Source organism: Aptenodytes patagonicus, chromosome 6, assembly GCF_965638725.1.
Source record: "Aptenodytes patagonicus chromosome 6, bAptPat1.pri.cur, whole genome shotgun sequence".
Taxonomy (NCBI): domain Eukaryota; kingdom Metazoa; phylum Chordata; class Aves; order Sphenisciformes; family Spheniscidae; genus Aptenodytes; species Aptenodytes patagonicus.
The window spans coordinates 25,331,687-25,346,658 of NC_134954.1; the positions used below are offsets into that span (position 1 = coordinate 25,331,687).

Below are 14,972 nucleotides of genomic sequence, written 5' to 3' on the forward strand. Positions count from 1 at the left end.
ATACAGTGACCCGACCATTATGTTTTTAAAGGATTTCCCTGCTATTTCTTTTCGAAGTTTCTGACATAGCACTTTGAATAACAACTGTTTTTGGAATTGCCCAGCATCCTTACCAGAGCATGTTCTGCAGGAATTCTTATAAAGTAACAATTAATAAATGCACTGTTCCATGCGGATAGAGCAGCTAGAATCTCTGTAGAGTGAAAAGATATTTCTAGTTTGTCAGCTAAATTTTTCCCTCTATATTTTATCAGTCTTTCCCAACACCCTTTAGAACCCAAACTGGAAAATACACTCGCACTCTCCATGAGCTAATCTTTTTGCTGTCATTTCTCTTACTCTGTATAACATAGGCAACATTGCCCTGAGGAGAAAGAGGTATTCAGAACACAACTATATCTGTTACTATCACTGTCAAAGTATACATCAGTTTTTGCAGTGAGAGCTGTTTGGAAGTGTGCCAATGAATGTTTTCCAAAAATGTCTTTTTGTCGAAACACAGACATTCCATGGGATTGTGTTGGCTTTCATGATGTTTCTTTTTGAAGTGTATTTTGTGGTCTGTAGCAGTTCTAAAAGATGAAGTTCTAGCATTGTTTTCTTGCTTTAAAACAATTTTCATGACTGAAAATTCTTTTGTAGGAAATTATGGAATAATTCCAATGTGGAACAGAGGGAGATACTACAATTATAGGCTGTCCCATTAAAGGGAGTTCTGACTCCCACACAGCTCTGTTTAGATTTCTTATGTATAAATAACTTCAACTTAATTACGTCTGAGATATTCAGAGATAAATACGTCTAACACATTCAAAGATAACTTTAAAGTTTAATATTTCAATGTATATTGGCATTACAGATTAATTGTAGAAGCATATATATGAAGATTTTGAAAACAATGCAGTATTCTAAATATTAACATATAGTAATTGTAATACCGATTGATGTTTTTGCTGTAAAAATAATGGAGAGGAAGTGGGGAGAATATCAGTATTTCTAATCAGTGTTTCCATTTCAGAGTCCCTTTTGCTGGTAACATATTGCTGGATACACAGTTAACTTTTAGAACAAACAGCTTTCTGGCCAAAAGAAAAACAAGAAAAGCAAAACAAAAAAAACCATTTTCTATATCAACTCTCTGAACAGAAAATTAAATCAAAATTTAGGTTTAATTTTTATCTTATTTAAAAAAAAAAAAAAAGCTGCTTAAATTGCTGATACACATGTTTTAGAAAGGCATGAAAGGGAAAGCTGTTGGTTTTTTCCTTTGCCAGTCTGTAACTTTCCCAGAGCTGGAGGCATGTGGAAAAGTTTCAGGTTTTGAAAAGGGTGGGAAGTTGGGAAAAGTAGCAGGGAAAAGACAGGCAAGACCCCTCATATTTTGAATTAAAAAGCAAAAACAAAGGGGAAAACAAAAAACCCCTACACCCCAACATCAACCAAAAAAACCCTTCCGCCAAACCCTGAAATATATATATGTGGTTAAGATATTAAATAGGCAAATTAGAATATAAAAGTTTAAATTCACATGTTTAATTAGACAGCAATATGTATATATTTATCAGTTCTGTCGCAGAATTGATTGCCTTAAAAGGAGGAGGCTTTCTGGGCAGCCTGCGCTGTCAGCAGTGCTACACAGCAGCACAAACACGGCACCTGCTTGCTGTCAAATTTTACTCCTTTCATCATCTGTTTTATAGGCTGGACTTGTCACCAGTTCTCCCCACATGAGAAATACACCTGTCCTGCTGATGCCTGAAGATGCATTTCTCTTTGTTCTTTCTCCTTTCCCAGGAGACCGGAGGATTAAATATCAGCAGTAGTAAACAGCTCTGAACTCAAAATAGAGCCTTATTCTTAACTCTGTATCAGAAAATAGATCTCCCCAATTAATCTGGTGGATCTCTTGTGAACCTGAGTTTAAGGTTACTCAGGCTGTGGAACTGGCAAAAGCTGTGGTTCCTGTTTCCTCGATGCTTCTTGCATTTCATAATGCTATTTGAAAGCTGAGCGATATTTATGCTGCATGCTAATTGGCATTCAGGCTCTTTAAGAAAAACAAACTCAATGTTTAAAAACAATTTGACTCACAAATGCAGCCTGAAACAATATGAAATTACTACTAAGAAATGGGGATTGTGCATTCAATTAGTAGAGAGGGCACTTGAGGTCTCTCAGAGGATCTGATAAGCAGGATTCTCATTGTACTTTTTTATTTTATTATAATTCTCTGGATTGGGTTTTATCATGTTTAAATCAATGCACTAGCAGGCAAAAAAAAAAGCTTGAGCTGTCAGTAAATACACCATAAAAAGAGCCAGGTTGTTTTCACCGGTTTGAGAGTATGCTTCTGGCCTGCTCTTCAGATGAACATGAAAACATGGCTTTGCTAGGAATCCTCTAGTGTCAGTTCAGGGCCTTTGAAGACATTACAAATACTTGCACCAGGAGTACAGTCTTTCTCTTCATTACTCTTTTGAGCAACTTGTTCCTGGAACATGACTTCGTCTAAGAAATAGTCTGTGAGGCTAATAAATAGTCTGAGTATATACAAAGAATGCTCAGAGAAGATGAGGCTAGAGCAGGAAAACTGGAAAAATATTTTGCAAAGTGAAGCCAGCTTGGAGAAATTTCTATGCTGGAACCTTTCTTTCCTGGCAGTGCGTCAGATGATTATCTCAATACCATGTCAGTAGAAGAGGCTGCAGGAGAAGTTGACAGTGTGGACCATTCTGCCCTACCAGGACCAGACACCATTCACCTAAGAACTCTAGAAGGACTAAAGTTGAATTACTCATTGTGATACTGTATTTTCTTTAAGAATGCTCCAATAGCAGATGATGGAAAGATGTGGAATATGAAGCCATCATTGTATTTTTAGCAAAATAAGGATTTCAGAAAGATGTGGCCGGTAAACTTGGTATGTAACAGTAAAATCTGTAGAAACTATAAGCAGATGAACATGATACTTAGGGAAAGGAATCAACATGTTGAGAGTCTTTAGAAGGAGATAACAAGCATGTAGGCAGGGTAGATTGCTATAGTCTGCTTGGATTTGGGATAGGTATATGATAAGGTCATTCACACAAGGCTGGTAGAGATGAAAATAAGGGGAGGTAATAGATGGTCATAAGTTAGAGTAGAAAGAGGTCACCGGTGGCAGCACATGGGGATTTGTGCTGGAACCTGTGCTGTTCATCTGTCATAAAAGACCTGTGAAGGGAGGTGAATACTGAGGTGACAGCATGTGTTGATGACACTAAGTTGTCCTGGGTAGAAAAGACAAGGGTCAACTGTGGTTAAGTGCGGGAGGAACTCATGACATGGAATGACTAGGCAATAAAATGGCATATGAAATTCAACACGCGCAAATGTAAGGTGATTCACATAAGAAGAACAATCCAAATGTTACGTACAGAATGGTGTGCACTGAGGTGGCTTTCACTGCTCCAGGTACAAGGTGTCTGCAGTTGTTCTGTCCCGCAGGCTCAGAAAGATAGAGCACAACTGCAAATGTGCAGAGGATAGCAACAAGGAGGAGGATCAAGGGCATGAAATGGATCCTGTGTGTGGAATGGCAGACACTTCAGCCTGACACAGAAAAGATAGAGCGAGAATATGATAGTGGCCTATAAAAATCTTGTGTGTTGTGGAGATGCTGATTTGTTGTTGTAGGGATTTGTTGTTCGCTGTCTCTTTCATTACAAGAACAAGGGGCATCTTCTTAAATTAATAAGTGACAGCTTGAAAACAGAAGTAGATATTCCTTTGGTAAACTTTTGGTTAAGCTGTGAAACTTCTTGCCTCAGGATGTTTGGATGTTTAAGAAAAAGGATGAATTCATGAGCAAATTCAGCTCATAGAAGAGCAAGTTGTAAAATGACTGAGCAGATATGAGGCAACCAGGTGCCACGTCCAAGTCTTTCTCTAAGAGCTGAGGCAAAAGGCTAGACAAAAGATTTCCTCTGGTCACCCTTAGGCAGCTGCTCCCATGGACTTCTTTTCTGTAGGGGCTAAACTGCAGGAACCTTCCTCTCTTCAGGAATATGTCTTCAACTAAGCTAAATGCTGGCATTGAATCACTTTCTCCATTCTCCCTGGCTGTGGTAGCTAAACAGGATTTGCTATCTCAGGTCTCAGCCTTATAAATGGCAGACTAGTACAATACAGTGCCCAAGGACTTTCCCAAAAGCTCATCCTGAAATTTTCTGTTGATGTCAGATTTACATCTTTGCACAAAACATGGATTCCCCTTTAGAACTCCTTTTTATGAAGCTTGGCTTTTTGTGAAGTCTTAGCTGCAGTAGAGTAGCCTTATCAGAGACAGCTCTTTCTGCTGCTAGAGAAGGGAAAAGGAGATGTGGTCTCACTGGCAGGCTTTTGGGGTGTGCCTGTGTACAACAGATGAGTAATCTTGATTTGGAAATAGCACTTTAAGGGAACAGTGGATTGTGAGTACTACATTAAAGTTAGATAATCATTCAGTCTTTCCATCTCTGCCTGCCTACTTATCTCTTGCAGTTTCTATTTCAAGAGAGATGAAAAAATCATAAATAATAAATAGACAAGCAGTAATCTGTGTATAGAAGAATTAAAACATTGTGAGTGTAGTTGGCATTCGTTATAGCCAACTCTAGGCACTGCATATACTCTCCCACTCTTTCCCCGTGGCTGTGCCATTAGTTCTCAGAAAGAGGCTGATTGCAATCTGAAAGCTATCAACTGCACTGCTCAGGCTTCAAGGCTGGAGTGTGAAAGTTGCTCAGGGGCATGTTCAGCAACCTCAGCACTTGCCTTCCAGGTGTCAGTGACAGCCTCCTCCTTTGTATGTCCGGGCTTAATCCTGAAGAAAAGATGATGTTGCAGCATTGCTTTGCATCCCCCGAGCTCTGCTAGAAGGTGCATTCTCAGGGCAGCCCCCAAAGACCTGTTCTGCAGTTACCAAATAAATGGATGTGTGCCTTTAGCATGACCATTTTAAAGACACTCCTGTTACATGAACAATGCGTCAGGATCTCAGGATTTTTGAAAGTTGAGAGGTCTGCTCATGACTCATGTTAGAGCGCAGCTGGCTGTGTGTGGGGACTGTCCCACAGAGGAATAGACACTAAAACCTCTTATGTTGCTCCTACAGAAAGTGTTGTCATTTTATGAGGTGAAATTTAGAGGCTGACAGATGCTAATTAGAACTGTAAGATTGCTGCTACCATTTCAAATCTTTTTCCTTTTAAGGAATGAGCACTTGCAATTACTTTGATATACTCTAAAATGCACACCATCTCCATTGTGATGTTCCAGTATGCAAAAAACAGCTTGAGCCTTACAGTAGGAAAATATGAGCTGGTAATGAAGAAGAAAATAAAGTGACTGGCTTCATTATTAGCAGTGGGTGGATGCTTGGGATTTCTGTAATAAAGCCCTTTTTTCTCACACGCTGAAATACGCTTTTAGGCTGTGTCTTCAGTGCACAAAATATGCATGGATCTTCAGAGAAAGGGATGGTGCTGATAACCCAGTGCCCACACTATCTGTACTTTGGAGGTTTTACTTCAGACTAGCTCTGGTGCATTCCTGGGGACTGAATGCCACTGGCATCCTTAGTTTCATTGAAAAAGAATCTGTTTCTGAGACTGCTCTGCAATATAAACTGGAGTGTGAGAAATGGTGACACTCAGGGGTTTAGCTGAAAAGTATAAACCTGATCAGAACTAACATGATAATGTAGACAGACCTGGTGGTCACCTGGACACCTGCATTTGAAGTTTGGGGTCTGAAACTTTAACTGCCTCAAATAATAACTACTTAGAGGCTGTAATTAGCATGTATGTAAAGAAGTTTGTTAAAAAATTATATCAATGCAATCTATTGATGCAGTTAGTCTATGGTGACAATTTTGGTAGCACACTGCCCCTAACAGTGAGGTGGTGTAGTGCTTCAGAGCTGTCAGACTGGGCTGGCTCGCAGGTTTTCTGCTTTCTGAAGAACTCAGCAGAAATGTCCTATCCCGGAGCTGAGCCAGACTGCCTGTGCTAGATGTGTGAAACCTAATGAGATCACAGCAGGTACTGACATGGCTGCAGGTGGTAACCTGAATCCAGGCTCTTGGCTGCTTTTGATGCTGTATTTTCCATTTACAAAAAAAAAAAAAAACAAACAACTTGTTAGAACAGTATCAACCTTCAGGTTGACTCTGAAAAAGAAAGCTTTCAAAAGTTTGGCAGAGAAATTGTTCCTTGGAAGAAGCAAATCTGAATCATGACCATGATGTGCAGCAGCTTTACATGACTTTTTCGAAGCAAAGGGTTGTGACACTTCTAGGTCAGTGAGATATTTTACAAGTTACAATTGCACTATAGGTGTGCAATTTGTTTTAGGAGTTATTGCTACTTGATGCCTCACTGTGGAACAGGTTGGAAGTTTCTACAGAATTAGGAGGTTGAAGAAAGGGATTTTACTTTTTTGTTTTGTTTAGAGTGAGTGACAGGATTGCTAGCTGCTTCAGAGATTTTTCTTTTAACAGGCTCCTCTTCATGTCACGTGATGATTTTTTTCACACACGAAGCCAAAGTAAGAGGAGGTCAATTAACAGGTGTTTGGGCAAGCCAGTAGTGGCAGAATACTTTTGAAAACTTGGGAGTTAAAGATGTGTGAAAGGAAGAGTAGATTTACTAAGTGGCATGTATTGATGTTTAAATGTCGCAACAAATCTAAGAGAACTCTCTCTCTCATTGTATTTTTATCAGTGTTAAGTCAAACACTAGTTTGACTAGCCATCACAGTTTTTGATGGAATGAACTTCTAGCGAAACAGAGCAGCTGTAGTGGTTATTGTGGCCTACTGATCTATACTGCATTAGTGAAATGGCTTAGTGAAGTCATGAAGAAATAATAGATTTTGTCAAGAAGAAATGGACATGGCTGGGACTTTTTTTTGTTTGTTTGTTTGCCACAGTCAAAATATTTCCAAAGTAAATGAAATGCTGCCTTAAATCCTGGTTATTCAGTGTTTCATCATGTTCTGACTAGGACTTCAAAACATATTTTTGAACTAATATTTCTGGTTCTAAATTTGGTATCTTGGACCACTCTTTCCTCCTTTGAAATAAAAGGGTGTGTTCCTGTAAGAACAGAATTGGGAAGTCCATGTGTTAGAGCAGTGCCTTGCTTCAGATCAAGATATCTGTTATGTTAATTCCAGTTAAATGAGAGTTCTCTGTTAAGTCTTCACTATTCGCACTGAAGTTTAAGGCTGTTTCTTATGTTTTCTATCCACCACAGAAAGAGCGAAATAGTGGTAATGTTTGTTTAGATTATAAATTAGAGGACAAATGAACGTGAAAAGCTTATTCCCCTTCCAGGTTTTTGCTTCTACTTATTTGAAACAACTACATTTTGAACGCTGAGCCATCAGTTTCTGTGGTCAGCTCCTTATTGTACAACATTTAATAAATAGATTATATGAGTTTGATTTCTCAGAATACTTTTGAGAAAAGCAATCTTCCATACTCTCATTTTTTTCTTTCAGGCAAGACAAGGAAGTACTGAAATGTAGTTACAAGTGCAAATAAGTTGCGTACTAGTGAGTTTGAAGCATGCTGTTTCTTCCATAGTCTCAGCTGCTCTGCAGCCCAGTTTTACCATTTTGGGTAATCCCATTTTTTAAAATTAAAAAACAAAACCAAATTCTCTCCCTGTTGCTGAGAAATGATGAAATTATGACCATATGCAAAATATTTTAAAATATGGAAATACTGGAAAAGGGGAGAGAGAGGGGTAACAGCAACAGCATCCCTGTTGCTAGGGTTCTTCTTTTTTCATTTGTAGCAAGTAAAGCATTTTTGGACACATGACTGGTTGTCCTATCAAATCCCCATGAACTGCTATCATTATTTTTACTCTTAACTAAAGATTTGTGCATATATGTAGTATCTATAACCAGGAATTAGAGCTACCGTTATAAAGAACAGCTGTAACAGCTGTAAGTATGCTTTAAGCCACCGTAATATTTGTTATTTTTCTGTCTATTTACCCATTTTTCCATCTGTCAGGCTTAACAGTTGTTGAGCTCTAACCATTTCTAAGTTGGAACCTACATATAATAGTTGGATCAGAAGATCAAACAGCTTTATTTGGAGTGGGAAAAGAAAAACCTTTGTGAAAATGACTCTAGGGAATTTTGTCTTTGCCTCTCAATTTCAAGAGGAAATTTCCTTACTTTCCAAATGAAATGGTCTTTTTCTTGTTGCTAGTTAGCTTGATCTGAAGTAGTCTTAATGATGGTAGAAGTAGTAGAACAATTTTGCTGGTCAGACACAGCTTTCTGTTGCACAGGCAGAACCCATCATCATTTCAGATGTCTCTTCAGGTGTGTACGGGTGGATTTTATCTGGAATGGGTTTCTCTGAATGTGGCAGACTTTGCCATTGGTATTGCATTAAAATTTTTGAGACAGGCTAAAGTCGTTGTACTCATTTCTCCAAACCTCCCTTGGTTTTGTAGTGGTATGAGGAGTTAAAAGGTAGTAAAACCATATTCATATCACTGAAGTCTACAGGTTTGACATGTAGTACCCTGATTTGGCGGGGGGCAGGAGGGAGAGGTTCTTTTACAGCAACTGCTTTTCAGATTGACGTCATTTTCTCAGGAAATACCAAGTGTAACGTTTTGGGGCTAAAAACTTGCATATAAAAATGGCTTTCAAACCAGATTACTGGGAATATAAGACAATGATGTTTTGTAATGCTCAGTAGGAGCCTACACTTCTTTTCCTTCCTTTTCTCCTTCTGTCCCTTACTTGTTTTTCTTGGAATTTTGCATTAAGCGGAGAGATTAGGTGATACCTGTCCATGGGCTTGAGCAGATCATGTCATGCGTTGTTAGGCTCTCAGGGCCTGTGCAAGCTGGCTGAGAAAGTAAGTGGCAAATCACAGTGACTTCCTTTTCGGAAAATGTTTTCCTTTAGAGACTTTCAGTTTTTATGAGTTTAGCACTTTCATTGTCCCCTTTCTCATTTCCTTAGACTCTAGCAAGCAGCCATCTGGATATGGAAAACAGATAATCGTTTAGCCTTAGCATACTTAAAAAGCAGTTAGCTTCTGTTATTCTTGTGCTATCAGTGTAAACAATTTCTGGAGATATAATTGTTACTGTAAGCTGTAAAATGATATATCTTTTTGCAGTATTTTGCAGTTTTTAGGGTATTTCCAGGACTTGCGGTGTTTTTTGTTGTTTGTGTTGTGGTTGTTTTTTTTTTTTTAATCCTGTAGAATAAACCAAATACACTGTGTTGGAAGTGACCGTCTAAGACATAAATTTGCCTGAGCTTGCCCTTCAGAATGATGCAGAGCTCTGACAGGCTTTGAATGGCATATTATGTGTCCATCTGTCAGGACGCATGAGGGGTGAGTGTTAAAGTTCGTTGCCACACAAGCATGTAAATGTTAATAAGGCTGCTAACTATCTCCTGCACAGCCCCAATCAACCATAGGGAGGAGAGATGGCAATGGTTAATAGCTACCCCTCATCACATGTAAACTCATCGTGTGGCCAGGGAACCCCAGTTGAGGGAGTTTCTGTTTGTCACCTGCAGCAGCAAGCAAGTTGTACTAGGACAAGAACAAAAGCAAAACAAAAGCCTTGAGGCTCAAGATTTAGGAAGAGGACAAGCTGTGACTGATCATAGTGCAGAACAGTCTGAAGCAGAACAGGAGCAGTCAGAGAGCTCTGTATTTTCTGGTCTGAGATTGGACAATGTCTGTGCGGTTACAGTTGAAACCCTTCAATATTGGTGACCAATGAAATACAGGCAGCTGGTCCCAGGCAGCTTACGGTGAGTACTTGGAACAGTTGAGGTGAATGTGGAAACCAAAGATGAAGATAGCTCAATGCTGTCCTTATTCAGGCCAAATTTAGATCTGCTGTTAGCCACCTGTCTACATGAATAAAGCATCCTGGTGAATTCGAACTTGATGACACAGGTTTGAATTTGCCCCATGTTCTTCTGATGTCTGTCTCGTAAAATGAACAGTGGCTGCTCTGAGAATATTTAAGTGTGTAATTTGTATGTGCAGGTCTGTGATGTATTTAAGGATAGAATGTGATAATTTGCTGTTGGTAAAGCATGCTCTTTCATGTGAGGAAGCAAAGATCTGGAGTTGGGCTAGTCAGGAGGAGAATATTCACTTTCTCTGGACTATTTCAGGTGTTTGGGGACGCTGTGTTCTGCTATCTGAATTGGTCCCTTCCCTGCTCCTGAAGGCAAATCAGATGAAAAGCAGCAAAGGACAACACTGGGCCCTGTTCTCCCAGTTCACTTTTTTCAAATGGGAAAATAAATCCTGCATTTTTGGTCACTGAAAGTTAGACGTTTTACAGAAGTAAAGACAGAAGTGCTTCATATAGAAACTGTTTACCTTTCTGTTATAAACATACATACTGTATTTGCTCTACAAAATATATCCATATGAGTTCGGTCAGATTCAGATAAATGGATCAAAACTGACTCTGTAGGACATGTGGTGCCAGTGCCAGGCCGCAGAATATGAAGGAAAGAGGAAGAGTTGTAGGGAAATCAAACAAGTAGTGTAGGTAGGGGGTATGTGGAGGTCAGCTGTGTATAAGAAGAGGTGAGGTAACAAGACTAGTATTTAGTCCAGAGATGCTGGAAAGGAAACAGCTAAGGGGGTGCTGAGCTGACTGGCATAATCTTTGCTGTTCTAGAGCTTCCACCATCAGGTAGCAAAGACCGATCTCTGTCAGCAGCGGCACTGCAGGAAAGGCACAGAGGCTTTATTCACTTCTGTGGGATACTCTGGATTTATGCTTGATTGCTGAGAAGAAAGTTTCTAGAATTAGAGCTTTGGGATAGGTCATAAAGAAGGATGGAAAAACCACTATGTTTAATGCACTGATCTTACTCTCCCCTGCTTTATTTGAGAGCATTTTGCAAATTACAGTACAGTCCCATGAAATAAAAATATATGTCCTTAGAACCATAGTTCCTTTCAGCTTGGAAGGGAGCTCAGGACGTCTCTGGTCCAACCTCCTGCTCAAAGCAGGGGCTGCTGTGAGATCAGATCAGGTTCCTCAGGGCTTTATCCAGTCTGGTCTTGAAAACCTCCAGTGATGGAGACAGCATGAGCTCTCTGGGTGACTTGTTCCACTTCTTGACTATCATGGTGCAAAAATTTTCCCTTCTATCCAGCAAGAACCTCTCTGATTCCAAATTTTATCTGTTGTTTCTTGTCCTCTCGCCATGCACCATAGAGTGTTTGTGGACCTGGAACTCTTGAAGGCCATGCTGACAGCAAACTAACAAGCACCGGTGCTTAGCAGACTCTCTTAATAGCTGTCAGATGCATTGAGAGACACAGCAACCTGCATTATTTTCTGTTTTTACAAGGTGAGAGACTTCACTGATGATGGAAAGAAGCAATTATATTTTAAACAGAGCATTATGCACAGGATGAGATTAGAACTGTTCTTTACCCCCAGTCACTAACCTGTAGTACTTAGATAAAATACATACGATATGAATAGTGCCACCACAGAGGACTATAGTAGTTTTTAAAAGATGCTCACAAAGCAAAATCTATTTAACTAAGAAAACATAGGAATATAAGGAAATAAATGCCTCAATAAGGAGATAATATTTGTTCTTCTTGTTTCCAATAGGAATAAATTCAATTTCAGTTCAGTTTGAGAGGATTTCTTAAAAAGATGTTAGGCAGCTTTTAGTTATGAACAGAAAATATGGTCCGAATGAATTTGCGATATATTGTGAAAGTGAAGCTGTTTCATTGCATTTCACCAGTACTAGCAAACAGAAAAATAATTGGTTAGCATTGGATGTTTTGTATGTATATAACCCATGTGAAGTGATTTTTAATGAAAAGGAAGCACACAAATTCAACCAACAAGCTGTGTTCAATCTGCAAGAGTTATTAAAATGCCATATAATAACGCCTAGATGTTTTTTTTTTTCTGCAAGATCAGAGGCCAACATAGTAAGCTGATAGTAATTGAAGGAATTACATATTTAGTGCCAGAAAGGACGTTACTAAAACATCTCCCAGGGGGTTATGGGAATATACATATGTAGAAAGGAATGTCTTCTGTGGTGATTTGAGATTAATGCCATGTAGGATCCTGTGGTTAGATTACTCTTCTGCTTCTAGCTCTGACTCTATAAAAATCATGAGCTGTTACATCTTTAATCACATGGGAGAGAAGAGGGGACTGTCTTTCTAACAATGAACAGACATGTTATAATGTCATTAAATAGTTAGCAGAAAACTCCTTAGCTGTGTTTGTTTGATGACAGTCTCACTCTAACTGAAACACAAAATGGGGAAAAAATGGAATTAGGAAAACTGCTCCCTACTTGTAAAATTGTACCTAGTGAATTTTAGTGCTGTAAATACTTTTTGAACACATGGACAACAGGAAGGGGCGTTGTCTCAAAAGCTGTTACACATCATTATTAGTTATTTTTCTCCACAAATTGGGAAGATGTATTTACTTCTTCAGTCAAGGGCCATTTCTACTATTGCACAAGACTAAGCTGTTAGGCACAGGCTTTCAGCCTCAATTTTCTGTTCGGTCAAAAGGATACCTGTTACGCTCTTGGGACCATCTGCGGTGCTGTGTTTAAGAACCAGAATACATCGCTGAAAAGTAAGTGGTTATGAAATACCTTATGTGTCCCATAACTACTTGTGAGTAAGGTACCTCCTCTGCTGGAGAAGAGCTGTCAAGATCAAAAAGAGTATGTTCCACAGTCGCTGTACTGTATAGTGATACCTGATGCCTTTTGAATTCCAGAGAGAACTTTTTAAAAATGAAAGATTGCCCCTAAAGAACCCTTCACAACTCTGATGCTGCAGCCAATGGGTGTAGCTTTGTGAGTTCAGTTTTTGCTGTGTGAGTATGCATGCAATGTGGATATGAACAACAGCACCCTAAAGTACAGGCTGGATCGAAGCCATATGCTGAAAACAGGTATTGTTTTACACACTACATATTTATACAACCTTTCTCCTTACACTATAAAAGAAACTTTTACGAGCATACATAATTAATTTTAGTAGCAAGCCCTCCCTCCTTTCCCCTTCCATTGTGCAAGCCAGCCACTGGAGGGAAGGAATGATTGCATGCCCATATACGTCTGCAGCATTGTATTAAAGCTTCTTGTGGCGCTTCAGTGCATTTATTTAAGGATTTTCTGTTAAGTAGTAGAATCCTGACTAAATGAGGAAAGAGTTATTTGCTCCTGGCTTGTATGACTTCTGAAAATTAATGTTTGGGTTTGCAAATACAAACTGAGTTTCCATTGTTGAGGAAAGATTTATTAGTTTGGTCAGAAACATAAGAAATTTTTTACGGTTTTGACCAGAAATCATATTTTCTGGTGAGGCTTTCTATTAGGAATGTAGACTCCTTAAGTCCCTTCCCTCCTCACCACAAATTTTGAAAAAGTCAAGGCATGTCTTCTCTATGACCCACACTGAAAAAGCGTGTAAAGAAAAGTGACAGAAGTCAATGATGTTTGTAGGTGATAGCTGCCTCATGAATACTTGTGACAGACCATTTGGCTGGTTGTCATCTGCACTGATCTTCGTAATTTAAACTGATAAGTCTATATACTTAAAGACTTGATTTTTTTGTTTGTTTGTTTTGTGTGGTTTTTTATGCAATGATAAAGGAAAGACAATTTTAAGGATTTCAGTCCATTGGAAATGGACTGAATGGTTTCCAAATGGAAACCATTAAGAGATTGGTCTCAGTGTAGAGATTTCATTAAATGTAATTATGTGCTAGCTGTTGGGAGAAAATTTAACTCCAAAAAGGAGCAACATGTTGAATTATCCAGCACCAACTACAGATGAGAAGTTAATGTGAGTCAGGAGGCAAGTTTTGTACTAAGGTACAGAAATAAAAAGAGAGAAAGAGAAAGCCAGTAGCAAGCATATAAGTTTTTCATGTGGCACAAAAAGAGCATGAGAAGCCTTATTCAACGCATGAGTAACTGCTTACCCAGGGTCTGTTTGTGAAGTTTGATAGAATGATTTGTGGTCCTCACTTCTCTTGGACTGGACTGCTGTGAAGTTTGGATGACTGAGGTCTTGTTACTTAACTTGGTGCACGTTGTGCATGACCTCTTGGTAGACAGCAGGCCATGCTGGTGCTCAGTCTGCGTTTCAGGTCACTTGAGGAACTCCACTGGCAGCTTCACTAAACCATTTACAGCTCAGCTTTGAGGAAGAGCTGAGAAGCTACCTCCAGTATTTTGGTGCTTGTCTTTAAAGCTTTGTTTTTCTGCTTTTTGTTTTAAAGTTGCATTTTGGCTTGTGTGTCTGTGCATAGTATGCTGTTAAAAAAAAAAAGATCCTGATGTGGTGAATGCAGTTTTCTGGATTGAGTCATGGTGACTCTATGCCCACTGCTAGTTAAGTACAACCTGCTTGTTGGAAACAGTCCTCCTTCTGCATAATCACGCTCTCATCTTACTTGCAGCATTAATGGTAGGCTTTCTCCTTCGTTAATATTGTTCCTGTGATATGTCCAGGTAATTTATGTTGATGGCTCAAGTCAGTATTTGAAAAACATTGCTGTAAATACAAATAGGGATTTGACTTGTGAAGGCCTCTTTTTAACATCGTAGCATTAAGCATTTTCTCTCAGGTTAAGGGAATTGAATACAAATAATTAATACTTGGTTTCAAAGTTTCTTGGGGGACACTTGTGGATTTGGTGTCTACTCAATGACTTACTCCTTTTGATTTAAATATTCTGTGGGGCAGGACTTTGAGCAGAATACATGGAAGAATAAATCTTGTCATAGTCATCTAGGTTGCTCCAGTGGGGCAGTATTTTGCAGATGCAATGTGTAACGGGCTAATTTGATACTATCATAGTATGTCTTTTATTTTGCCAGCTTTGGGATGTTCTTTATTGAAGAGTAATAAAAAAGAA

At 39.0% G+C, this 14,972-nt stretch overlaps 1 protein-coding gene across 1 annotated transcript in view; it reads left to right on the forward strand.

Annotated features, from left to right (window-relative positions):
• Positions 1-14,972, forward strand: part of LOC143162005 (glypican-5-like) — a 402,288-nt gene that overhangs the window by 146,745 nt on the left and 240,571 nt on the right. The window lies entirely within an intron of this gene.